We start from the raw sequence: 26,734 nt of genomic DNA, 5'->3' as shown, positions 1-26,734 counted from the left end.
CATAGCCTGAACGAGTCCTGGGTAATCCTGTGATAAAATCCATGCCTATTTTATCCCACTTCCATTCGGGTATCGGCAATGGCTGTAGCAATCCTGCTGACTTCTGATGCTCTGCCTTCACTCTCTGACATACATCACAAACTGCTACAAACTCCGCAATATCCTTCTTCATTCCGGTCCACCAGAAAGTATTCTTCAAATCCAAATACATCTTGGTATTTCCTGGGTGAATCGAGTACGGTGAATCATGGGCTTCTTGCAAAATCAACTTCCTGATCTCCGGATCATTTGGCACATATACGCGGTCCTCGAACCATAAGGTATCGTGCTCATCCTCACGAAATCCCTTGGCTTTTCCTTTGCTCATCTTCTCCTTTATCTCTTCAATTTCCTTGTCTGTCTTTTGAGCTTCTCTGATCTTTTCCATCAAGGTAGATTGAATCTCCAATGTCGCTAAATAGCCTCTAGGGACTATCTCCAAACATAGCTCACGTAAGTCCTTGGCTAACTCCTGAGGTAACTCTCCTGTCATGAGGGTGTTGACATGACTCTTGCGGCTCAACGCGTCTGCTACTACGTTAGCCTTTCCAGGGTGATAATGCAATCTCATATCATAGTCTTTGATGAGCTCCAACCATCTCCTCTGTCTGAGGTTTAACTCCTTCTGCGTGAAAATGTACTTCAAACTCTTGTGATCCGTGTACACCTCACAATGGTTTTCGATGAGAAAATGTCTCCATGTCTTCAATGCATGCACCACGGCTGCTAATTCCAAATCATGCGTAGCATAATTCTTCTCATGGGGTTTAAGTTGTCGTGAAGCATACGAAACAACTCTTCCTTCCTGCATGAGCACTGCTCCAAGTCCTCGACGAGAAGCGTCGCAATAAACTTCATAGTCCTTGCGTTGATCTGGCAGAATCAACACTGGTGATGTAACCAATCGTTTCTTCAACTCTTGGAAACTAGCTTCACATTCCTCAGTCCAATTAAATTTGGTGTCCTTCTTCAATAGCTCAGTCATGGGCTTAGCAATCCTTGAGAAATTCTCGATAAATCTCCGGTAGTATCCTGCAAGTCCAAGAAAACTCCGGATTTCTCCAACTGTAGTGGGTGATTCCCAACTTGTCACTGTGTCAACCTTGGCAGGGTCTACTGCTATTCCTTCTCCAGAAATAACATGTCCAAGGAATCCAACTTCCTTCAACCAAAACTCACATTTGCTGAACTTGGCATATAACTGATGTTCTCTGAGCTTCTCAGGTACCAATCGTAAATGCTCCTCATGCTCTTCTTCATCCTTGGAAAAGATTAAAATATCATCAATGAATACCACGACGAACTTATCCAAAAACTCCATAAACACTTTGTTCATCAGGTTCATGAAATAGGCCGGTGCGTTAGTCAGTCCAAATGACATAACGGTATACTCATACAATCCATATCTGGTGATAAATGCTGTCTTGGGTATATCCTGCTCTCGAATCTTTAACTGATGGTATCCTGATCGTAGATCGATCTTGGAAAATACTTTAGCTCCTTGCAGGCGGTCAAACAAATCATTGATCATCGGCAGTGGGTACTTGTTTTTGATGGTCACTTCATTCAATCCTCGGTAATCAACAACCATCCTTAGTGATCCATCTTTCTTCTCTACTAGAAGTACTGGTGATCCCCAAGGTGACAAACTTGGGCGAATATAGCCTTTATCCAGTAACTCCTTGATCTGTTTCTTAATTTCCTCCAAATCCTTTGCGGGCATCCTGTACGGTCTCTTAGATATTGGCCCTGTGCCTGGCAAAAGTTCAATCAAGAACTCAATGTCTCTATCTGGTGGCATGCCTGCCAACTCTTCTGGAAATACATCCGGATAATCCTTCACCACTGGTACTTCCTCCTGTACAACTCCTGATAAGGAATTCACTTGAGTCCTCTTCGGCATATGCCTGGATACATACTTGATCCTTTTTCCTTCCGGGGTGGTAAGCAAAATAGTCTTGCTGGCACAATCGATGTTTCCTCCATACAACGATAGCCAATCCATTCCCAAAATCACATCCAAACCTTGTGATTCCAAAACAATGAGGTCTGAGGGGAAAACATGCCTTCCAATGGCCAACGGTATCTGAAAACATCCTTGGGTGGCCATATACTCTGCTCCTGGCGAGGTTACTAACATGGGGCTTTTGAGAACTTGGGTGGACATCTTAAACTTGTTTACGAATCCCCTTGATATGTATGAATGCGATGCACCAGTATCGAAAAGAACAGTTGCAGTAAATGACTTAACCAAAAACTTTCCTATTACTGCATCAGGCTGAGCTTCAATCTCCTCCACGCTCACGTGGTTCACATGTCCTTTGTTGAACGGGTTCGGCTTCTTCCCAGAGCTTCCATTGCCATTTCCATTTTGGGCTTCGGGACAATCAGTTGCATAATGTCCCGTCTTCTGGCACTTGAAACAAGTAATGTGACTTGGATCTCTCTTAGTTGGGGTAGATGGGTTGGTGTGGTTCTGTCCGTTTCCTCCTCCATTCCCATTACCATTATTGGAGCCATTATGGTTGTGCGAACTACCTCCTCCATGGGTATGCTGAAACTGTCCTCCCGGCTTCGGGGTAAATCGTGGCTTCTGCTGGGCTCCAGAATTGTACTTCCCTTGTCCATACTTCCTCTTGCGGTTTTCAATCTGCTGTTGCTTCCCTTCAATCATGAGAGCTCTATCTACCAGCTCCTGGTAGTCGTTGAAGGTTGCTACCATCAACTGCATACTCAGCTCATCATTCAGTCCTTCCAGAAATTTCTCCTGCTTGGCAGCATCCGTAGCAACGTCATCTGGTGCATAACGTGCTAACTTACTGAATTCCTCCACATACTGGCCTATGGTGCGTCCTCCTTGGCGTAGGTTGCGAAACTCACGCTTCTTCATAGCCATAGCTCCTGCTGAAACATGAGCTGTACGGAAAGCTTGCTGAAACTGGTCCCATGTGACAGTGTCAATAGGGTGCGTGGCTGTATAATTCTCCCACCATGATGTTGCGGGTCCATCAAGCTTATGTGCGGCAAAACGCACTCTTTCCGCATCTGTGCATCCTGCAGTGGTCAACTCCCTTCCAACTTTGCGGAGCCAATCATCTGCAACAATCGGCTCGGTGCTACTGGAAAACACCGGCGGATTTAGCCTTAAGAAACGGGCTAAGTGGTCAACAGGTGGTGGTGGCGGTGGGTTGTTGTTGTTGTTGCCTTGGTTCTGAACTAACACTTGCATCAAGGCATTCTATTGCTGAATCAACTGGGTGATCTCTGGCAGGAAAACAAATCCGGTGTCGCGTCTCGGAGGCATCTGATAGGTTTAGAAAAGATGAGAATTAAGAATAGAATGAGGTCTAGGGAGAAAACACTACCCATATGCTCATGAGACAAAATACAATCAATATCACTCAATCAATCCAAACAAGGCAAAAAAATCGATCTAACTAACGTTACAAAGTGCTTGAGCTATACTACTAAATGGGGGAAAACTACTACTGATATGGTAGTCTACTAAAAATTCTGATCCGTTGAAGACTCCATGATGTCTGCTCCAGCTTCATCAATCCATTCCTCTTCACTTGGTTCCGAGTCGGTGTCGTCGATGATGATGTAGTTATCCGGACAAGTGCATTCGTCGACTTCTGCTTTTGGCACTGGATTTCCCACGAATGCTCCAATCTTATTCTCCAGGTCGTCGATCTTCCCTACTAGTGCGTTGATTTCCTCCAAATAATCTTCGCGTGTAGTCTTGAGTTCTTCTTGGAGTTCCTTGATCTTCGTGAATGCCTTCTTCAGTTCTTCCTTGTCCGTGCATATCTGGTTCTCCTGGCGTCGAATATGTTGGTTCTGCTCCTGGATGAAAGCTGCAATTGATCCATCCTTCTTGGTCTTGATCATCTCCCATTGCGCGTCTCGACGTCCACAAATTTAATAAATGGTATCCTTAAGCTCCTGGTGGTAGACTTCTCCAATGCGTCCCATGGCGATATGTGCGGCCATGCTCTTCCCTAAGCTCCAAGTTGGTGCTTCGAAAACCAATCTTATGGCAGTAAACATCCTTCCTGGAATGATAACTTGAATCTTCTAGCTCTCCTCTTCAGGTAATGTGGCGTTGTAGGTTCCGGTGACGCTTGGTATTCCTATGTTCAAGTACTTGGTGACTTCCTTCAAGTGTCGTCCAAACGGCGTGTCTTCATCTGGTTGCATGAACTTGCTCCTTGCATTCGCCATTCCTAAAAGAGTAGAAAGTGGAGAGGGGTCAGAAATGAGAAGAGAGAAGTTTTCTAGGGCTTAAGCTTAGTGGTCGTGTCCTACAGTCAGCGTGTGCTCTGATACCAACTTTGTAGCGACCAGACCTCAAATGGCCTGTGCTGCTGTGCACCAGTGTCATCCCTGGATCAGTAATGCTGACACGCACAGTACAAATGGAGGATTTATAACAGAGTAGCAATCACACACTTATTACATCGATATCTCCGAAGAGATTAAGTATAATAAATATGGCTTAAGGCCATCTAATAACGATAACAGCGGAAGACTTGGAAGATAAGTGAGTCCATCAACTCCAGCGGCATCACTGAGTATAAGACCACGACCTAAGGCAGCTTACTCGTCGTCTGAAAAGTCTGCAACATGAAACGTTGCAGCCCGAAACGGGTCAGCACATAGAATATGCTGGCAAAGTAACACATAGAGAGCAATGAACAATGATAAGGCTATACTACATGCATATATGGCTGGTGGAAAGGCTCTATGGTTACAGTTTTGCGAAAAGCCAATTTTATCCTACTGCAAAGGAATAAATTTTATTTAACTATCATGGTGGTTGAAACATTGAGAAGGTACCTCCAACTCAATCCCATTTAAGTGTCATCATTAACCCAACAAAATTAATTATGAGTATCACGGTGATGAGATTCAAATGATAATCCAAGTACTAGATACTCAAGTTGTCCATAACCGGGGACACGGCTAATCATGATCAGTTTGTACACTCTGCAGAGGTTTGTGCACTTTTCCCCACAAGACTCGATCGCCTCCGCTTGATTCTCGCACTACATGATGTTTGAGAAACGGATGACCGAGACACAGTCTTTCAGAAACAGTCACTCTCTACTCTGGATGGACCGGTACACCTACTTTCCCCTACATCTGCTAGTCCACCTCTTCAAGAGATCATGTAACCTACTCAGCTATGCTAGAGCCCATAATAGCTTGCGGCTGCACACGGAAGTTTCTAGCATGAATAATCTTATGATCCCTTTGAGCCTGGGTGGCGGACCTTATACAAACAGACAACACTGGGTTCTCCAGGTGCCTCAATCCACCCAGATGTGAGTTTTAGTTGCCACCTTAAGTTGAACCATTAATTAACATCTCACATCTGTCATGGATATCACTCAAACCCAATCCACGTCTACGAGCATAGCATGGCAATAAGAATAGCAACGTAGAAGTAACTCCCAAGGGTTTGATAGAAAACAGGTAATAGGTACTACCTCAACTACTTCCCAATACCCACAGTTTAATTAGACCCTAGTCATGCAATGTTTGAGGGAAATAGATCTAATGCAATAAAACTGGGTATGAACGGGGTATGATCAAAGTGTTACTTGCCTTGCTGATGATCCGCAAGACCTAGCGAGTCGAAGTAACAAGCGGCACACTCCGGGTACTCTATCGCAAACAAACAAGCATACAATCAGTACTCATCTAATGCACAAGTAAAACTCGAATGAAAGATCCAACCAGAAAGTTCAACTTAAGAACTCCGGTTTGCAAAAAGAATCAACTCGAAAGAAGCAACGAAAGTCAAACGGCGAAAGAAAAAAACTTCGTTTGCTAATCTGGATCTAGGTCAAATTTTACTGTAGCAAAAACTTGTTTGAGTAGATTAAACGGAAAGAGAATTTCGAGACGAATCTCTAGGCGCTTGAATCGCCTGATTCCGATAAACGAGCGAAAAGTTAAACAGATTCAAAAATTCGATTAGAAATCGAATCTGAGAAAATAACGAGAAAATCCGACGAAAAAGAAAAACGGACGAACGGTTAAATAACGGACGTTCGTTAACAGAGAAAAACCGACGAACCCGTTCGTTAAAACGAACGGTTCGGTGAACGCTCGTGAAAGAAGAAAACAGAAAAAAAAAACCGATCTAGGGTTTTTTTAAAACAAAAGTTTTTTTTTCAGAAAACCGGTCAACGTTGAAGACGGCCGGCGGCAGTACCTCGACGGGGCTCGCTCCGGCGAGGGGTTCCGGTGGCGGGGCTCGGGGCGGGGTGCGGGGCTCGGGGGCGGCGGCTCCGGCGGTGAGGGGGCGGGGCTCCGGCGACTCCCGGCGGTGGCGGCGGGCTAGATGCGACGGCGGTGGCGTGCTCCTCCGGCGGCGGTGGTGAGAGAAACGGAGAGGGGGGGTATATAAGGAGGGGGGGCTAGGGCGGCTTGGGGAAGGGGTCGGGCGAGGGGAGGCGTGCGGCGGCCGGAGTCGGTCATGGCGGCGGCGAGCTCCGTGCGGGAAGAGGAGAACCCGCGGGCGGGCCGTCGGCTGGGCTCGGCCCAGTCGGCGCGGGCACAATTTTTTTTTAAATAAGTTCCGCGGAAAATATTGCGTACAAAAATAAATAAAAATCAGAAAAATATGAAATAAATTGTCCCCGTCTAGTTAGAAAATCTAGAATAGGGTGAACATTTTTAAAATCAAAAATAAAGATTTTGAAAACATGCATATTTTTTAAAATGCAATAAAAAGTTCAAAATAAATCCGAATAAATTTCAAATAATGATTTTAACATTTTTTCCTCCAGTATTTCAATATTTTGGAGAAGTCATATTTTCTCCTCTCGTTTATTTAAAATGAAATATTTTTCCGGAGAGAAAAATAATTAAAACCAAAATCCTCGTTTGAAAAATCAAATAAGAAAATTCGAGAAAATCCCCAACTCTCTCCGAGGGTCCTTGAGTTGCTTAGGATTTATCGAGGATTTGTCAAAATGCAACAAAACATGATATGCAAATGATGCTCTATGTATAACATTCCAAATTGAAAATTTGGGATGTTACATCAACGGTGATCAACCAGGAGGGATTGCACAAGGTCCGACTAGCCCTCGCCGCCGATTCTAACGAGTGGAAGGCGACGACGGTCTAGCCTGCCTCCCAGGCCTTGGTTGACATGGAGGCCACCGAGATCCCCATTCACCTTCACGATCTCCTGGTCGGCTTGGTCCCCCCTTTTTCTATCTTCAACGCCGCGATCTCGCACTATCAGATCCAAGCACTACATCTGCACCCCGGGTCCATCGTCCTCCTCGCCGCCTTTGCCTTTCTCTGTGAGGCTATCGTGGGAGTTGCTCTGTCCGTGGCCCTGTTCCGCCATTTCTTCTCGCTCCACCTAGTTGACGGCAGACAACACTCATGATGTGTGGCGTTCCAGGCTATGGCGGCGGTAGCTGGCACCGGCATCGACTTGATGCTCCGCCCGAATGTGAAGTGGTTCTGGAAGCAGTGGGTGTACGTGGACGCCACCACGCACAGCCCCCTGCTCCAGCTCCCACGAGCACCGGCGGAACCAAGCTCCGGCAGGGGGCATGTGAAGCTCATTAACCGGCGGCTCGCCCGCGTTTGGTCCAGGATGGCCAAGCTAAAGGAGGCAGCGGTGACGGTGTCGATGGTGGTGAGGGAGTTCATCAGGCAGCGCATCGCCGCTCCAGCGCCACTCTCGCCCAATGTGGGCCTTCGCTGGCTCCACTGACCCCATGAGGCTCCAAGTGCCCTCGCTTCCTTCCAAGATGCTGCATGCTGTGCTCCAGCTCCTCACGGGTGACCCGACGCCTGCTATGCTCCTTCCAGAGGGGTGCCTTATGTAAAACTGCTCGAACGCGGAGGCCTTCGCGAAGCAGATGCCCCACTTCGACGAGTTGGGGCTGCACCCAGAGGATCTGGAGGGGCCTCATGAGAACCCCATCTTGGTGGCTCCCGTGCTTGTCGATCCTGTAGCGTGCACCCCTGAGGTGGTTGTAGGGGGCGAGCGTCATTGAGTGCTCCTGAGGTGACCGCTGCATAGAAGGCGCCGTCAGGTGCTCCTGAGGTGACTGCTGGGAAGCAGGTGCCGTCAGTTGCTCCTGAGGTGACTGCTGGGGAGCAGGTGTCGTCAGGTGCTCCTGAGGTGGCGGTCCGCACCCCAGCCGTGAAGGGCAATGCACCAGCCCTCGGCGTACCCCTTCCGAATCTCGGGGCACTCCGCAAGAGGAAGGGGCTCTGGAGCTGAAGTGGCAGCGCCCCCCAGGCCATAAAATAGAGGAAGCGTATAGCTTTGGACGAGTAAGTACCTTAGCCTCATGGGTCTTCGCGTGTCGCATCCTTTTCTGACTCTGGCTCCTCAGGATCCCTTCGGTTGCGGCGGCGAAGCCGTCTGGGGTGCGACCTCCGGAGGCCTTTGGTCTACCCGTGGCTCTAGGCTCCTGGCGCCGAGCATCCGCGCGGCACATGGTGCCGGTCCGCGAGACGGAAGCGCTGCTGGAAGGCCATGACCCTATTCTCCCAAGGTCCTTCCTCCAAGGCCATTTCCGGGGTACAGGGGGCGTGCCGAGAGCTCCTCCATTGGTTCTTGCTGGTGGCTGGATGACCTCGGCGTCGGCTTCGTCTTCGAGCGCTGGGGCCAGGCCGCGCAGCGCCTCCGCCGAGGTCCAGGAAGCAGCCGAAGGAGCTTCAACCACCAGCCCCCTGCCGGAGGCAGGCGAGTTGCTTCGCGCCTCTCCGACAGCCCCTGGCACGGAAGAAGGGCTCGGTCGTGGGCTGGAACTCGCATGTGGGTGCAACGTCATCTGCCATGACCTTTTCTAGGAAGTAGTGAGCGCACTGGGTCGGCTTGGGAGAGATCTTGGCGATGTCGATGCATGCCTCGAGGCGGAGGGCCTCCGCCTGGCGCGCGAGTGGCATCAACTAATGGTCACCATCAACCTCTGGCATCTGCAGCATGAGCGCACCTGCATGGACGCCACGGAGTCCCTCGCACCTTCTAATGAGGCATGCGCCCGTACTCTAGAGGAGGCCAGGGCCGCCGACCATCACCGTGTCTCGGCCGAGGAGCGGGAGACGGAGCTTCGAGCTTCGAATTCCGCCCTTGAGCGGCAGGTCCAGGCGCGCAGGGCCGCCTTGGCAGCATCGCCAAGCGGGGCCCCCACAGTTGAGAAGGGGGTCTAGGTGCGTGAGGACGCGCTGGCGCTTGAGGTCTTGGAGCATAGCCTAGAGCTTGAGCGACTGGAGGTGAGGGAGTGCCAAGTAGCCACGGCTGAGGACGCCTTTACCTCTCGGGAGGCTAGGGTCCAACAGGAGATTGACCAAAAGGTGGCGGGGATCCGCGGGGCTGTTGTTGACGATACCGCCGGAAGTTGGGGCTCTCGGAGACCCGCTTCCAACAGCGGCAGGTCGAGCTGCAGGGCAGGACCGACGCCCTCTGGGTGAAGCTGGCCGCAGCAGAGCGGCGTGAGAAGGCCGCTGAGGAGGCTCGGGCCTCCGCCCAAGCCGAGTTGTCCTCACTTCAGCAGCAGGTCGCGAGCGTCGCGTCGCTTCTCGAGAAGGCTACAAACGAAGCGAGCTGCCGCCGGACGATGCAGCGCGAGCGCTCCTTGATGCTCGAGGACCTCAGGGTCAGGGCCAACCAGGCCTTAGGCACCATCGGCGAAGAGAGCATCTCCTGCCTGCACGAAGCTGATGACGCCGACTACCTCCACTTCTTCACCCAAGTCGCGACCTGTCTGGAAGACCGGGCCATGAGGGCGCGCCAGCTCATCGAAGAGAGAAGTCGGGGCCTTCTTGGGCGCTCATTCTCGTGTGTCTTCAGCTACCTTCTTAGCCTTGACCCTGACTTCGACTTCAATGCTGCGATTGCCTCCATGCCCAGGGTCACCCAGGGCGACCTGGTGAGCTGGGTGACTGACCATGTGGACGACCTAATCACGGAGTTCGCCCTTGAAGACGGTGTGGATGCGCTCTCAGCTGAAGATGGCGGTGCCGATGGTGATGATGAAGACCGCGACGCCGACGGTAGCGCGCCCCGCTAGGCTTGCATTTGTTTTCCCATCCTGACCTGCATGCCAAAATTTCGGGTATGGCACTGCGGGGCGTGAAAGCATCTTTGGGAGGGGTTGCCCTATATTGTATGAAATGATGATATGCTCTAAAGATTGATTTCGAACGTGCTACCGCGAACCGGAAGGCTCCCGACTAGAGTAGTTGTCATGACTTACCTTTGGTGCTGGTGGTCTTGAGCAGGTTCCTGCATCGCGGAGACGCTCCTCTCTTGAGGCGGGCCCTTCGGGGGCCCGCGTGGGCTTAAGTCCCACGACGTGCCTGCTGGGTCGTTCGAGAGCGCCGCGCGAGGAGCCAATTGCGGCAAAGTGTGTGCGGTGACCCGTGGCAGTTGCGCCCATGGCCCCGAGGGGCCTTGCCGCTGCTCGGGCTAGCCCGAGCACGCACACCATACCCGCCCCTCTCGCGAGGCGCTTGAGGGGGGAGTAGCAGGCATGAGACGGGCTCCTTAACATAAACCTAAGATCAAGAAAACACTGTGTATCGAAAAGTCCCCCCCTTTTTCTTTTAGTAAGCACGCGAAACTCCAAATCTCATTCCAAAGACAGCAATTTGTGCTACATAAAAGGGGCAAAAAGAGACAGCCGCGTCCGGCGCCTACACTAGTCTTCTGCCCAGCGTGGAGCTCAGTGCTTCCACTGGGCGTGGGCATAGTCATTGGGGGACAGTGTTGACTGCCAGCACGGAGCATGGTGGTTCCACTTGGAAGTGGGTGGGAGCCCCCGTGAGGCCCGAGGGTGGCGCTCAAGGGACTCCAGGGCGTGTATAGCCCCAACTCATTATTCCATGAGAGTTTCATGAGCGGAGATCTCAATGGGCACTCCTTGCTCCTGGCGAGGACCCCGCCCGGCGCATACCCTGACCACCATTTGGGTGTCCGGAAACCAAGGACAAGACCAAGGGGCAAGGGGCTACGCTAGCGGTGGTCAAGCGGTCGCAGACCCTCTACCGGGGGAAGGGCTCGCCGGCGCCTTCCCCGGTGGAAGACCTAGCTCCGGGCAGCGCGCGCCACCGTCGTGGTGGCGCCCCGTGCTGCGCGGTGTGGGGGGATCTCTGATGCTAGTCTCCCCCTGCGCAGCTCCTAATACGTTGCACCTGGATCCTTGCCGAGGAGATCCACAAGAGCCCCGGCAAGCGCCTTGCCGGGGACAACTGCAACACCATGGCAGGACCCTCGCCGGGCCCCCGGCAAGGCCCTTGCTGAGGGCATCAGCGGGGCCCGCGTCGACCAAGACTCCACCGCCGTCCCCAAGCAGCTGGTAGCTCAACCAGCTGGGCAGGCACCTGCGTGGCGACGGGCGGCCTCTACGCCAACTCAGCAAGCACCTGCGTGGTGGCATGCAGATCTTCGTGAAGACCCTACCACCGCGCCACCTCAGCTGGCTGCCTGGCTACATGGCGCCGCATGCACCGCTGGCCTGGGCGCGTGTCAAAGCAAGGCGAGACGGCAACGGACGGGAAAGGCCTCGTTCCCATCCCCAATAAAGCTAAGGGACACCTAAGCTACGCATTAAATGCGTCTTGTCCTATAAAACGAGCGATAAGCTTGCAGCACTGTAGGCCTTTCCACCCCCTGTGTGCCACTATGGTAGCCCCTTTCGACTATAAAAGGGGGCCCTTGGCATACTGAAGAGGGATTCGGCTCTTTTGAACTACGCAACCACCATAGCTAGTTCGAGAGCTCAAGAACTCTCTCAAATACACACCAAAGCAGGACTAGGGTATTACGCATCCTCGTGGGCCGAACCTGGGTAAACGATCCTTGTGTTGACTGCTAATCCTGCTCTTCTCACAACCCCGCGCCCCGGCAACCGTAGTAGGGATTCTTGTGATCCCATAGGTGTCATTTCCCGCCGACACAATCACCAGATAGCCACAAGTCTCCATCGTGTAATACTTGACGGTCGGTCGCACCAATAGACGGCCAGTCAGATGCGTGTCTCACCGAGGGGACACGCATTGGCTTGGTCTGACATGTACGACTAGGTACACCACTGACATGTGCGACCGCATTTGAGCAGTACTTGAAATTTGTGTTCAAGGAAACTCACCGGGATCCATTTTGGGCTTCGAAACCAAAACCATCAATAAATCTTTTAGTATGTTCCCATCACATTCCAAGTACTAGTAGTACTACTACCAGCTATCATCAAGTGCAAACCTATTCGCACCTATCAAACATGAACGTGTTCCCATATGTAGGTTTTACTACTAGTACTACTAGGTTATAAAAAGGGGAACTACCTAGCCGAAAATTACTCTACCTTCCTCCTCATAAGTCTTTCTTGTTCGTCCTTCCCTGCCATGGTCGATGTGCAGAGCCCTAGGTCAAGAACTAGTAGTAAGAAGGGAGCGGCGACCAAGGCCACAGAAAAAAAGAGAGGGCTCGCCGCCTCATGGGGGGCTCAAAAGATCTCTCAGGGGCAGGCGAGGGCTCCTAGGAGCGCCTCAGCCGCAGAGGCGAACATGCCAAGCTGGCGGTGCTAGAGTCGTTATCCCTCGACGACATGCCCGCTCGGCTCAATAAGCAAAAGGATGACCGACGGCTTGGTGAAGCTGCTGAAGGAGAGCCTGGATGACAAGCCCGCTGAGCTCAATAACCAGGAGGAGTTGACTGCCAGCTTGGTGAAGCTGCTGAAGGAGAGCATTGCCTCGGGTAAGAAGACGACCGGCGAAATCCTGCAACTTCATGAGGACAAGGCGAAGCTCCGCCACGAGCTCGACCAGCTGAAGGAGGAGAATGCCGGCTGGAAGAAGCTGCATGAGAAGAGGAGTTCCTCGGTGAAGATGCTTAATGCCCTCGTCATGGAACAGAAGGAGGAGTAGGCAAAGCTCTAATCAAGCACCCGGCTGCTGTCAAGGTACATAATGCAGCCATGGAATAGATGATGAACGCTCGCCTCGAGAAATTCCGCATCATGGAAAAAATGAAGAAGATGGCAGAGGAGACGAGCAAGGATATGAAGGTCGTGAAGGCGATGAAGAAGCAGTTAGGACTCCGCGGTTAACCCTTCATGAACTAGAGACCAACACCCCAGACTTTTGTCTGCATCTTCCTTCTTGTTTTGGGGGTAATCTTCCTTGTTCTTTTGCTCATGTGTTTCTTCTTTTGCTTCGGGTGTTTCACCGCATGTGTCACGTTCTCTGCGAGGCATGAATAGAACAACGCTAATGATTAGCGACGTTGTGGGATCGATGACTAGCAAATTAGATCATTTTCTATTGCCATGTCGCACTGGGCTGCCGTGTTTCACGCTCCTCCATCATACTACTCCTACTCTAGTGGAAAACTTGAGTATACTGCACGGTTCTTTGCTCCTCCTCAGGTCGCCGGCAACATTTCTACGAGCAGTCAAATCACAAGGCCCCACCTTCCAGCAGTAATGAGCCGTCAAATCACAAAGGCCCTCGCCTCTCGTGAAACTGACCAAGCGAGACTGCCCCGCCCTCTAGCCTTTTAAATGTACTTTTGTACAATAGTAGTATCGATGGATTGCGCCATGGAGCAAAACTAACTTGATGAAATTAAAGAAAAAAGGTGGTACATATTCTCGTCACCAAAATTATGCATATAGTACTATTAAAAATGCTAGTACGTGCTTAGATGGGGTGCTAAAGTCTATTAAAGAAATTAGCATACCTATTTAATTCATTGACAACTAAAATCCTTCATGCTTTGGGTAAATTTCTCTCATTTAAGTTTTTTTTAGAATTACATATCTCATTTAAGTGTTTTGCGTATGTGGCATGCTTAGAGCGTGGTTAACAGTATAGCCAACTGCTGGCTATATGATGTTTGCCATATATATCGTACGTATATAATGTGAAGAAACGAGTGGTGATACTACCAACTACAATATAAACTATAAGAAATACAAGTATGTACGTACTGAAGAGTTAAAGTAACGAGAAATAACATAACATAGTTCTGCTGCAGGCTCAACACAACACACCCCTGAAATAAAACTAAGCACCCTGAAATTAAACTAAGAACCTGATCCAGTAGGCACTTCATTAGAACCACCATGAGAAACAACACTACCACCTTACTCGGACTCCTCGTCCACGTCCTCGACTTCGTCCTTGTCCCTCTACCTCTTGGCCGATACTTCTTTGCTTGAACCACACACTAGGCTCTCGCTCTTCATCCAACCCTTGTAGATATTGAAACAAAGGTAGGCATCCATCGCAGCATACTGGATGTGGTCTTTATCTATTAAATTCCACTCCCATGCAAGATGAAACTTGTGGTCAGGTTTTGTTAGTTTACCGTACGAAGGATCAACCATGGCTCCTGCCAGGGTCAGCATTGAAGGCTGACGGGAGACACCAGCCTATTCTTCTGGAGGTCGAAGGGCTGGCCTACAACAAGGCCTATCCGACCTAGGACTTCCTCGTCGTTACAAAGTCTATAGTAACAAATTTGACTCTATCGTCCGCGAGGAAGTTCTTAAAATCCTCGCACTTAACGTTGGCATGGCATATGTGGTAGACCAAGCGCAAGTTATGCACACAAACCTGGATCACGGCGGGCTTCTTCTTCTCTTCCTCCTTTAGATTCTTCTCTTTCCCCGGGACTGTGGTGTACTCAACATCTAGGCCAGCGACCCACTCATCACCATCTGACTTTTCGAACATGCATTTGAAGCGAGCAAGGCATCCTTTCACCGTCGCGGAAGAACGGGTGTAGATGACATCGAACTCATTGCCGGTGATGGTTCTAACCTTGTATTCACCCCCGATCATGGAGATTTGGGACGCCTTGGATTTTTGAGGAGGGTTAGGATTAGTGGAACTGCTGTAATGTGAAAGGATGGGACGACTAGGAGCGAGCTACCATAATATTAAAGGATGGCTGGGGACGAGTAGGAGCGAACTGCTGGCGGTTTTATGATAGTAAAAATGCTGAGTGGGGCATGCGAACGGCAGGGTAGTGGCTTGCCCGGAGAATAAATGGCTTCATGCACAGTACTATGGGGGCCCAATTAGATGACATGTCTCCTAGACCCACTTCATAGGCCTGACAGTATAGCATCCGCGTGTTCGCACGTCAAGCGTCCGGAAAATTACAGGTGAATATGAAGCTTTCCATGCTCCCATGATACGGGCTTTAGAGAGCCCTTGGATCTGAGAACGAACAGTTGAATGGCATGATTTTAGATCTTTGGGTGAATATCGTATCCTGGAGGGTTATTCTGCAAATTTTCAGCAACTTAGCACGCGACCGTTCGATCTCAGATCCAAGGGATGTCAGCAGCCCGTATCATGGTCGTGCCTACCACGACCGTCGCCTCGCTCGTGCGGTCGCGCCCTTGGAGATTCCAGATGGCTATAAATGAGCATTTTTTGCCTACTTCGCATGCATGAAACTACTTCCTCCGTCCAGGTGCATTAGGCTATCTGATGTTGGCATGTCATAAATAGTCATCACTTAAGTCACTCATACAACAAGGTTAGCTATAAGATTGGCTATAAGAGTATTTTTTACTTCTCTCTATCTCTTTCTTCGTAGTATTTATTGCATTTGCCAAGGAGTAAGTAGCTAGGGTGTTGCACAAGAGCCCACTCCCACCATTTTACCCATGTCTCCCTCCTTGACATATAAGCAAAAGTGCAATGTAAGTGGGCTATAAGCCCATTATTGTAGAGTACTTGGTCTTAGCACCTGTATACCATGGAAGGGGACATGGGAGACTCACCCTGGTCATAGCGCCGCAGTAATAATGAGAATGGCAATTCAATTCGAAGGGCCCTACCTGTCCAGCAGTAACGAGCCGATAAATCACACCGTCCTACGTTTGCAGCAGTCTACTCCCTCATCTTCTCGCCTCTCTGTCGAACCGACAAGGCAGAACTGCCCCCTGCCACGCTGGAAAAGCCCCACCCTCGACTTTTAAATATAATTTTGTATCCATGGATTGCGCCATGGAGCAAAGCCTGAAGAAAACACCGGTACACATGTATACAGCACGCCCGTCGCGTTTGCGTCGCACCCCAGACGGTCGGTCGGTCTGGCACGCCACTCTCCGAACGGAACGCGCATCATATTGTGTTTTCACACACATGTGGGACCGCAATTGAGAATCGACCATAGGCACACTCCCTCGTCTCCGCAAGTCGGCTGAGTTAATAGAAGAGAGAAACGAGCGATAGTACTGGAGCAGTGTTGTAAACATGTCGGTGCCTGGATGATCCCTGCATGACATGGGAGATTAGTCCGTCCATGCATGTGACGGAACTCCAACAGACGGATGGATTGGCTATCGTCTACATATCGATATGTTGTGTTGTACAGGGCTGTAGTTCCGATGAGAAATCTAAAAAAGGTTTCTTGTCATCTCGCAATATTAGGTGTCATGTGCTTCGGATCACTGTGACGGTTAAATAGCGACAACTGCGTTCCTCCAAGGCGCTGGTCATTGGGGGCACATGCACGAAGACTACTCGGCTGCCATCTAGGTCAAGCCGGCTATGTTAATTAGGACATCTATCGATTGACCCCTTTTCTATGAGTTTGTCTTTAATTTGAGCTTTGATCCTCGTCTAGTTTGCCTGTCTGGATTCATGTTGTCTCCTTGGGGCAGTGAGGTTATGGTTTCTTGTCAGGTGGCATTTTTTTGTGCCGGTGCTTCAGATCAAAACGACGACAACTGTGCCTCCGGGGCACGTGCATGAAGACTTCTCGATAGTCATTGATGAGGTCAAGCCAGCTCCGGTAGAAAAAAGAAAACTACTCCACCATATAGGTAGGAGCCTCTGCGCTTGCTTGCTAGTGTTGCTCTCTTCACACACTCTCGTCCTCTCCAGATCTAAACACGGCAACAGTGGCCACACTCCCTCTGCTCACCGCTTGTGACAGATCCGGCTGAATTCCCTCCGCCAGGGAAGGTGAGAAGGTGCAACGTCCACGCGGTCATCCTCGGCGGCGGCTCTTACCCACTGCCGGCACGTCCCGATCAGCGTGCCTTGCTGTTATCTCCCACGTAGAGCCGGCTAGGGAGGGCCTCCAACCCCTTCTTCCTCACTGTAGTGTGGGCAGATCCAGCCTCCCGCCACCCACCTAGCAACATCCCGGCGACCCTCGGGTATAACTTCCTTCGAAACCAGCCTTGCTTTACTGCCCTAGCTCCTCACATCACTTCATTTATATCTTTTACTACTTCTCAGGCCCCCTCGTAGATAGGATCGATTGGGTGTTCAAAAGCCACCTAAATTTTTACTGTTAAGAGGTAAAACTACTTCATGCAGTCGAATCTTGTAGTACTACTTCATGCAATCGAATCTAGTACCATTTGGTTCAAACAGGGAAGAAAGGTGGTGGGGGTGGGGGAAGATTTGTTACCTGAATCTAGGACTTGGTCGAAAGAGGACATAATGGACGCGAAAAGTAGCAGAGACTAGCTATACATAATGGACAACTGGTCTCTTGGTCTAATAGGTAAATAAAGGGAAACACAGTACAAACTCGATATAAACCGATCTATTGGTTGAAAAAGGAAAGAAAGTGGGGACTGGGAGACAAGTCAACAGAGTATGTCCAACACTAGATTTGCATATTTGCTAGCCTCACACAATATAAGGTGGCTATACCGAATAAAAATGGAACCAACCCAAACATCTTGTTTGGATGCTTGTTGCCCCGAGCCCCTCTTATGTAATGCCACTCGTAAAATGTAGCAGCCCCACTGTTAAAGTAAGGACACGTTAAACCAATGTTTTTTTCAATGTAATGCCTCCAGTAATATGAATCAATGGCACTGATTTTCATCTCCTGCTAAATTTCCCATTAAGATAAGTTGCTTCTTTTCGTTAGAAATGCAACCGTCCTGGTCCGCCTACTCTCCCGTGCCCAAATACCAACACTTTAGCAGCTGTTAATGTAATGTTGCTGGTAAAATGAAGCAATGGCACCTTTAAAGTAATGTCCTATTTAACAGTTGTCATAGCTAATCCTAATGCCCACACAAATATCTAGCAATGCTGCTGCTTTAGAAATTGCTACTGTCCTTGTAGGATCGCCATTCAGATAAAGAACATGCTTCTTTTCATTTGATGTATGTTTCATCACTTGTTAGTCACCCTCCTTTCCATCTTTTTGTGCAAACAGAGATATACATTTCACGCTTGATCTTAGTTGAACTGCACAAAATGATATCCAAATAATAGTTGAACATTCCACGACCTTCACGAACAACCTTGATGTTGCTCAATTTTGTTGCAACTAATGAAGAAGAAGCTGCTAGCTCATGGGACCAAGTACTTGCTAACTGCATGATGCAAACATTGCTTCATTTTAGGTGAACTTCACAAAAAGGTCCCATGAATTGAATCATCCATGTTGGTGACTGGTGCCATCCCTTCTACGATGGCGTTGACTGCAGATATGGTTCCCATCACGAGGTATGTTCCTTTTTGGTCCGACGGTTTGCCAAAGATCCTGGATGTTGACTCTGCTCTTGCGCTACTGTTTTGGCACTGCCATGATAAAGCAGTAATGTTATTATTTTGCCCCTTAATCTAGTGGCACTATTAATTTCAAGCAATGTTTTGGCACCGCTAGTGCCACTGATTTTTTATATAAAAAGAGGGGGTTTCCTCCGATTTCACTAAAGAAACCGAACCATAGAGAACCATTATCCGACAACATCTCAATGTAAACGGGCAGTTATGCAACTACTACTAGAACGGACTAAGTACTAGCAGGAGACAAGTTCGCCACATAAGCTAGGAAGGTATGGGGACGCAGCCCCAGCTCGACCAAGTTTGGATTACAACCCAATAGCTACCACAGAAACATCAGGGGGGGAAGATAGGCACTGAAAGAGCCAGCTTCAGCATCCCAGTTTAAGCACCCCCGACCTTCATCCTTGCGATGCATGGTACACCTCGCTTGCCACCTCCTCGACCATGGTGCCACTGATAAAATGAAGTAATAATACAGTTAAAATAGAGCTACTGTCCTCTCTATCATTTCATTTCTAATGTAGATAAAGAAAGTGCTTCTCTTTGTTAGTATATGTTTCATCAACTAGTCCCATTGTTAATGTTTAAGTGTTTTTGCAAACTAGGGTGCTTAATTTTAGTTGATCTGCACAAAAATAAGGATTGGAATGTCTCAAGGCCCCTCCTTGTACTACCGCTATACATTGATGTTCATCACTAGCAGCGGGTGTATCGGGGAGAATTCGGTCGATTTCCAGTATGAGGCCTACCGTATGAGGGATCGTAGGGCCCATCTCGCCCTCGCAGCATGGCATACTGTGATACTATCGCAATATTTTCCCATCAGGAAAATGAAGTTTCTTCTATTTATTAGTGTATGTTTCATCAACTAGTGCCACTATAATGTAATCACGCTTTTTCATTATCTGTGCAAACAAGGTTATTCAAACTACATTTTGGTGGAACTGCACAAATGTACGAATGGAACCGGCATATATGCATAGTGCGAGGTACCAAGTAAAATTTACCGAAACCAACCATCTAAGCATTGGCCTCCACCACCGGTGGGATGGGTGGCGCTCTCTATGGACGGATCTTTCTCGGCAGCTGTCGGAGGAATGACCCCCGGGTAGGCCCAAGACGGCGAAACGACGTTTCGAGACATCGGGGCTAGCAAAGCCCCTCAGTTCGGTTGCTCCGGCCGACTCGCCACCCGACCGCTCCAGACGGCCCCCTGTCCGGCTGCCCCGGCAGGCTCGCCACCCGGCGGCTCCAACCTACTCCCCGTCTGGCTGCATCGACCCGACACCGACAAGACGGCCATACTACGACCACTGTTACTGATAAAGCATACACTGTTCACTCATCACCCGCAACATCATCTACAGTGTACTTTGTCATCTGGGCATTGATTTATAAAATGCCCCAGGGACAAAACATAGCCTAGCTCTCAAGCTACACATGGCTTGAGATGTAAGCTACTCCCTGTAGCTTACATCTCAAGCCACCCATGCCCACACCTATATATACTAGCACACATCCATCCATCGAGGGGGATGCACTCATACAGCCGCACGCTCCACCACAGCCACTCTAGGCCACTAGAGCATGCATGCTCATCCCGGCCACACACACACAAACAAGGCATGAAGCCCATGGCTCTCCTCTGTGTTCTCCAATACAGCTCCACCAGCACTCTGTACTGCGATACATTCCTCATATACAGACATGCAGGAGTATGGGTATTATCTCTCCGGAGAGGCCCGAATCTGGTGAAACCACCGCGTTCTATTCGCATACCCGTCCCGGATATTCCACTGTAGCCTTGCTTCACCCACGATAAGCCACCCAGTGGCATCTACCATGACGCGGTGCCCCTTGGCCACTCCCGCGAAAATACCACGACAGTTGGCGCCCACCGTGGGGCCCACTGCTGCTGGAACCGCGGTTCGAGCGAGACCATCTTCATCATCATCACCGCAGCGTCGCGTCGTCTCTCCGGTAGCGCTCGGGGGCTCAACATTGACATGCCCCCGGGGCGACCGTGCAGGGCGGCGCGCCCTCGTTGTCGGCCTCGCCCTCTGAAAGCAAAAGTGCTCCCTGGGTGATTTTGGTAATTAATGTCAACATATTTCTTCTTGGACTAATGTTTTCATCTAGTATGTTTCAGATAAGTTCAACAATGGAGTGGCGTGGACTAGAGGATGTGGAACCCCTTCAAGATGATAAGGACAAAGGATTGGCTCAAGCTCAAAGCTCAGGACTCTACATTTTCTATTTTAGTGATCCAAGATCACATTGAGTCCATAGGAAAAGCCAATACTATGAAAAGGGGATGAGGTGTTGCTTAATGGCTTGCTTGCTCAAAGTGCTTAGTGATATGCTCCAAAGCCCTCAACCACTTTCTCACATCCACATATGTCCCAAACCAAAACTCAAACTCGGCCCCACCGAAACTTTCTATCCGGCGCCACCGAGTTCTCTTGACATAGCCACTGCCAGAAACCCTAATCAATTCGGTCTCACCGATGGGATCTCGGTCTCACCGAGATGGGCTTGCAAACTCTCTGTTGCCTATTGCATTAATTTCGGTCTCACCAAAATATGAAATCGGTCCCACCGAGTTTGCTTGGCCAACTCTCTGTTTGCCTATTACAAAAATTGGTCCCACCGAGTTTCTGTAATCGGTCCAACCGAGATTAGGCTTTACCCTAACCCTAGCACATCGGTCCGACCGAGTTGATCATGTCGGTCCCACCGGAAATCCTAACGTTCACATTTTGAACTGAATCGGTCTGACCGAGTTTTATAATTCGGTCCCACCGAGTTTGGTGATTTGTGTGTAACGGTTAGATTTTGTGTGGAGGCTATATATACCCCTCCACCCACTCTTCATTCGTAGAGAGAGCCATCAGAACATGCCTACACTTCGAACATACATTTTCTGAGAGAGAACCACCTACACTTGTGTTGAGGTCAAGATATTCCATTCCAACCACATAAAATCTTGATCTCTAGCCTTTCCCAAGTTTCTTTCCACTCAAATCATCTTTCTACCGAATCCAATCCTATGAGAGAGAGTTGAGTGTTGGGGAGACTATCATTTGAAGCACAAGAGCAAGGAGTTCATCATCAACACACCATCTATTACCTTTTGGAGAGTGGTGTCTCCTAGATTGGCTAGGTGTCACTTGGGAGCCTCCGTCAAGATTGTGGAGTTGAACCAAGGAGTTTGTACGGGCAAGGAGATCGCCTACTTCGTGAAGATCTACCCTAGTGAGGCATGTCCTTCGTGAGCGATGGCCATGGTGGGATAGACAAGGTTGCTTCTTCGTGGACCCTTCGTGGGTCGAGCCCTCCGTGGACTCGTGCAACCATTACCCTTCGTGGGTTGAAGTCTCCATCAATGTGGATGTACGATAGCACCACCTATCGGAACCACGGATAAAAAATCTCTGTGTCTCCAATTGCGTTTGCACACTCCAATCCCATCCCTTTACATTCTTGCAACTTGCATGATTTACTTTCCGCTGCTCATATACTCTTGTCCTGCTTGCTTGATATGTATTGTGAATGTTTGAACTTGTGCTAAAACTCCACTTCAACTTAAAGAATTTAAAAACTGCAACTTTTCTTGCTAAGAGTCTATTCACCCCCCTCTAGACACGTCTTCTCGATCCTTTCAATTGGTATTAGAGCATTGGTTTCCATTGCCTTGGTTTAAACACCTTTGGAGGAAGATGGATGAGTCTACGTTGGGGAGTCTTAGACATAGAGTGCCTATACTTGATGGAGAGTACTTTCATGAGTGGAAAAATGAGATGCTTGAGATTTTCAATGAATATCATTTGACCAAGTACATTACTACTCCTTGTGCTCGCATTGTTGATCCTTTGCATCCCACACCCGATGAGGATCTTGACATGATTCACAATCTTAGAACTATCAATCTTATTGTAAAAGGATTGCCTAAAAAATTGATTGCTAGCTTACCTACTCTAGATTGTGCTTACACCATATGGAGATTTCTAGACGAACGATTCCCGAATTATTCCTTGAAAAATCTAGATGAGATTCTCCATAAGTCTATTGCCTTGAATAGGATGAGTACTGGTGATCCTAAGTTTGATGATTGTCTATTTGAGCTTCGTGATCTCATGCGTGCCAAAGGAGATGTTGGAATTATTAGCAATATCATTTCCAATGTCATTAGAATTCGTAGAGATGAACATTGTTACGGTCATACTTCTAATGAATCACTCTCTCTAGGAATTGATCCATCACATGACAATGTTGAACATGGATACTATGATGAGAATGATGATAGTGACTATGTTCTTGATGATGCGATGAAACACTTTGGTCTTATGACTAATCTTCGCGACTACATGGCTGGAGGAAAGGAATGGGTCCTTTATAGTGTATGTACTGATCATATGACCGGAGACAAAGATATGTTTCGTGAGTTGCTGAAAACGACAGCCCTCGAAAGTATGTCACTTTCGGTGATAACTCAAAGGGTAAGGTGGTTGGCCTTGGTAAGGTGATCATCTCACATGATAGCTCCATACAAAATGTTATGCTTGTTGAATCGCTTGGCTAGAATTTACTTTCCGTATCTAGACTTGCTGACTTTGGTATCAACATCCTATTTACTGAAGTAGATTGCCAAGTGTTTCGTAGAGATAATCATAAAATGGTCTTTACCGGTGTCCGCAGAGGTGATCTTTACATTGTTGATTTCACTAAAAAGGCTCAACCTAGAACTTGCTTTATTGCTAAATCTTCGAAAGGATGGTTGTGGCATAGAAGGTTAGGTCATGTGGGCATGCGAAATCTTGATAAGCTTATTAAGGGTGATCATATCCTTGGAGTAAAAGATGTTATATTTGACAAGGATAGACTTTGTAGTGCTTGTCAAGCAGGAAAACAAGTTGGAGGAAGCCACCCCGTGAAGAACATTATGACCACGAGAAGACCGCTCGAGCTACTTCATATGGATCTCTTTGGTCCCAATGCCTAAAAGAGTCTCGGTGGTAACTCATTTGGTCTAGTTATAGTTGATGATTTTTCAAGATTTACGTGGGTGTTCTTTCTTGATGATAAATATCATGTCCAAAAGATCTTCAAGAGCGTCGCTAGGAAGGCCCAAAATCAATTTGAAGTGAAGATCAAGAAGGTTCGCAGCGACAATGGAACGGAGTTCAAGAACACAAATGTGGACACCTTTCTTGACGAAGAAGGGATTTCACACGAGTTCTCGGCTACGTACATGCCTCAACAAAATGGAGTTGTTGAGAGGAAGAATCGAACTCTTATTGAGATGGCAAGAACGATGCTTGATGAGTACAAGATTCCAAAACACTTTTGGGCGGAAGCGGCTGAGACAGCTTGTCATGCAACAAATCGCTTGTATTTTCACAAGCTACTCGGCAAGACGGCATATGAGCTCCTCACCGGTAACAAACCCCAGGTTGGATACTTCCGAGTATTTGGCTCAAAGTCTTACATTCTTGATAAGCATCATCTTCCACAATTGTTTTTGATTCAATTTCATGAGGCACAACAGTAATAGGAGCAACATTATTAGGGGGAGATACCTTTTTTTACCTCTGTTCTTTCTTATTTTCTTCTTCTTCACCACACCATGTGTGGGTTTAATTAATTTTTTCAAGCTTCTTGTTGAAGAGATTGATTGGATAGGAAGCTCCTCCTCGTTACCTGATTCACCATAATAAACACTAGGAGGGTATTGGGAAATATTTTCCCTTTCATTAGTACTCTCTTCATATTCTGTTTGTTGTCTTGTCTTTAGATAGTTGGCAATATAAGGATTCTCAATGCAATTTACCGCACAAAAACATATAAATTTCCTCTAGATCAAAATCAAGAAATCTCTCGAGATTAAATTTTGAAATACCCTTAGTTATATGTTTCATTTCTTCATACCCCAAAAGAAGACTAAGATCTTTATGATGCTCAAGGGTAATCAAGTTATCACAATTTTTGGACACGATTTGATCATGAAAGAAATCGCATTGGAGATTTAAAAGACCACGTTCATTGCAAAGTTCACAAGGATGGCGAAAAAAATTAAATCTTTCAGCACAATCATCTAGCCTCTCTTGCAATTTTTTCGTTTCTAAATATATATACGTGTTACAAAATCTATCTTCCCTTTTTGGTGTGCAATTGCACTCCCAATTCACTCCTCTAAAATTGACATTCTTATAGGAGACATCATTATCATGACTAATACAATCATCATTAACATCATGGATATTCCAATCTGAGGTAACCCAATCTCCTTATTCTCAACATAGACATTATAAAGATAAAGAACAACCTGAGGTAAGCCAATGTCCATTTCTTTTATAGTTTTCTTTACTGAACCAAACTAGTGATAAAACAAGAAACTAAAAGATTAAATTGCAAGATCTAAAGATATACCTTCAAGCACTCACCTCCCCGGCAACGGCGCCAGAAAAGAGCTTGATGTCTACTACGCAACTTTATTCTTGTAGACACGTGTTGGGCCTCCAAGCGTAGAGTTTTGTAGGACAGTAGCAATTTTCCCTCAAGTGGATGACCTAAGGTTTATCAATCCGTGGGAGGTGTAGGATGAAGATGGTCTCTCTCAAACAACCCTGCAACCAAATAATAAAAAGTCTTTTGTGTCCCCAACACACCAAATACAATGGTAATTTGTATAGGTGCACTAGTTCGCTGAAGAGATGGTGAAACAAGTGTAGTAATGATAGTAGATAATGATTTTTGTAATAGGAACAATGAAAAACAGCAAGGTAGCAATTGATAAAATGGAGCACAAATGGTATTCCAATGCTTCAAAATGAGGCCTAAGGTCCGTACTTTCGCTAGTGCAATCTCCCAACAATGCTAATATAATTGGATCATATAACCATCCCTCAATGTGCGATGAAGAATCACTCCAAAGTTCCTATCTAGCGGAGAACATAAGCAGAAATCATGTGTAGGGTACGAAACCACCTCGAAGCTATTCTTTCCGATCAATCTATCCAAGAGTTCGTACTAAAATAACACCAAATAATTTCAGATTCATAATGCTTAATCCAACACAAAGAACCTCAAAGAGTGCCCCAAGATTTCTACCGGAGAAACAAAGACAAGAACGTGCATCAAACCCTATGCGTAGATTACCCCAATGTCACCTCGGGAATTCGCGAGTTGAGTGCCAAAACTTATATCAAGTGAATCAATATGATACCCCATTGTCACCACGAGTATTCATATGCAAGACATATATCAAGTGCTCTCAAATTCATAAAAGTATTCAATCCGATAAAACAAAATCTCAAAGGGAAAACTCAATTCATCACAACAAGATAGAGAGGGGAAAACACCATATGATCCAACTATGTTAACAAAGCCCGTGATACATCAAGATCGTGACATTTTAAGAACACGAGAGAGAGAGAGAGAGAGAGAGAGATTAAACACAGAGCTACTGGTACAAACCCTCAGCCCCGTGGGTGGACTACTCCCTCCTCATCGTGGTGGCCGCCGAGATGATGAAGATGGCCACCGGTGATGATTCCCCCCTCCGGCAGGGTGCCAGAACGGGGTCTAGATTGGTTTCTCGTGGCTACAAAGCCTTGCGGCGGCGAAACTTCTGATCTAGGGTAACCCCGAGGGTTTTTGGAATATTTGGTGATTTATAGTGCAAAGAGGGGGTGCAGGAGGCCACCGAGGTGAGTACAACCCACCTGGGCGCGCCTGGGCCCCCAGGCGCGCCCTGGTGGGTTGTGCCCCCTCGGGGCACCCCCAGGTGCTTCTCTGGATCACTGGATGTCTTCTAGTCCATAAAAAATCCACAAAAAGTTTCGCGGTGTTTGGACTCCATTTGATATTGATTTCCTACGATGTAAAAAACAAACAAAAAACAGCAACGGGCACTGGGCACTAGGTCAATAGGTTAGTCCCAAAAATGATATAAAGTTGCTATAAAATGATTATAAAACTCAAAGAATGATAATATAACAGCATGAATACTTCATAAATTATAGATACGTTGGAGACGTATCACCCGCCACCCAGACGGCCGGCTCCGCGCGCCAGCCGGCCCTCCGCATCCCGGCCTCCCGCCGACAGCTGCCACGTCCCGCCCGCCGGCTCCAGCCGTGACCCG

Source organism: Aegilops tauschii, chromosome 7 (genome assembly GCF_002575655.3).
Source record: "Aegilops tauschii subsp. strangulata cultivar AL8/78 chromosome 7, Aet v6.0, whole genome shotgun sequence".
NCBI classification, from domain to species: domain Eukaryota; kingdom Viridiplantae; phylum Streptophyta; class Magnoliopsida; order Poales; family Poaceae; genus Aegilops; species Aegilops tauschii.
Note: the sequence above shows the minus strand (reverse complement) of the source record.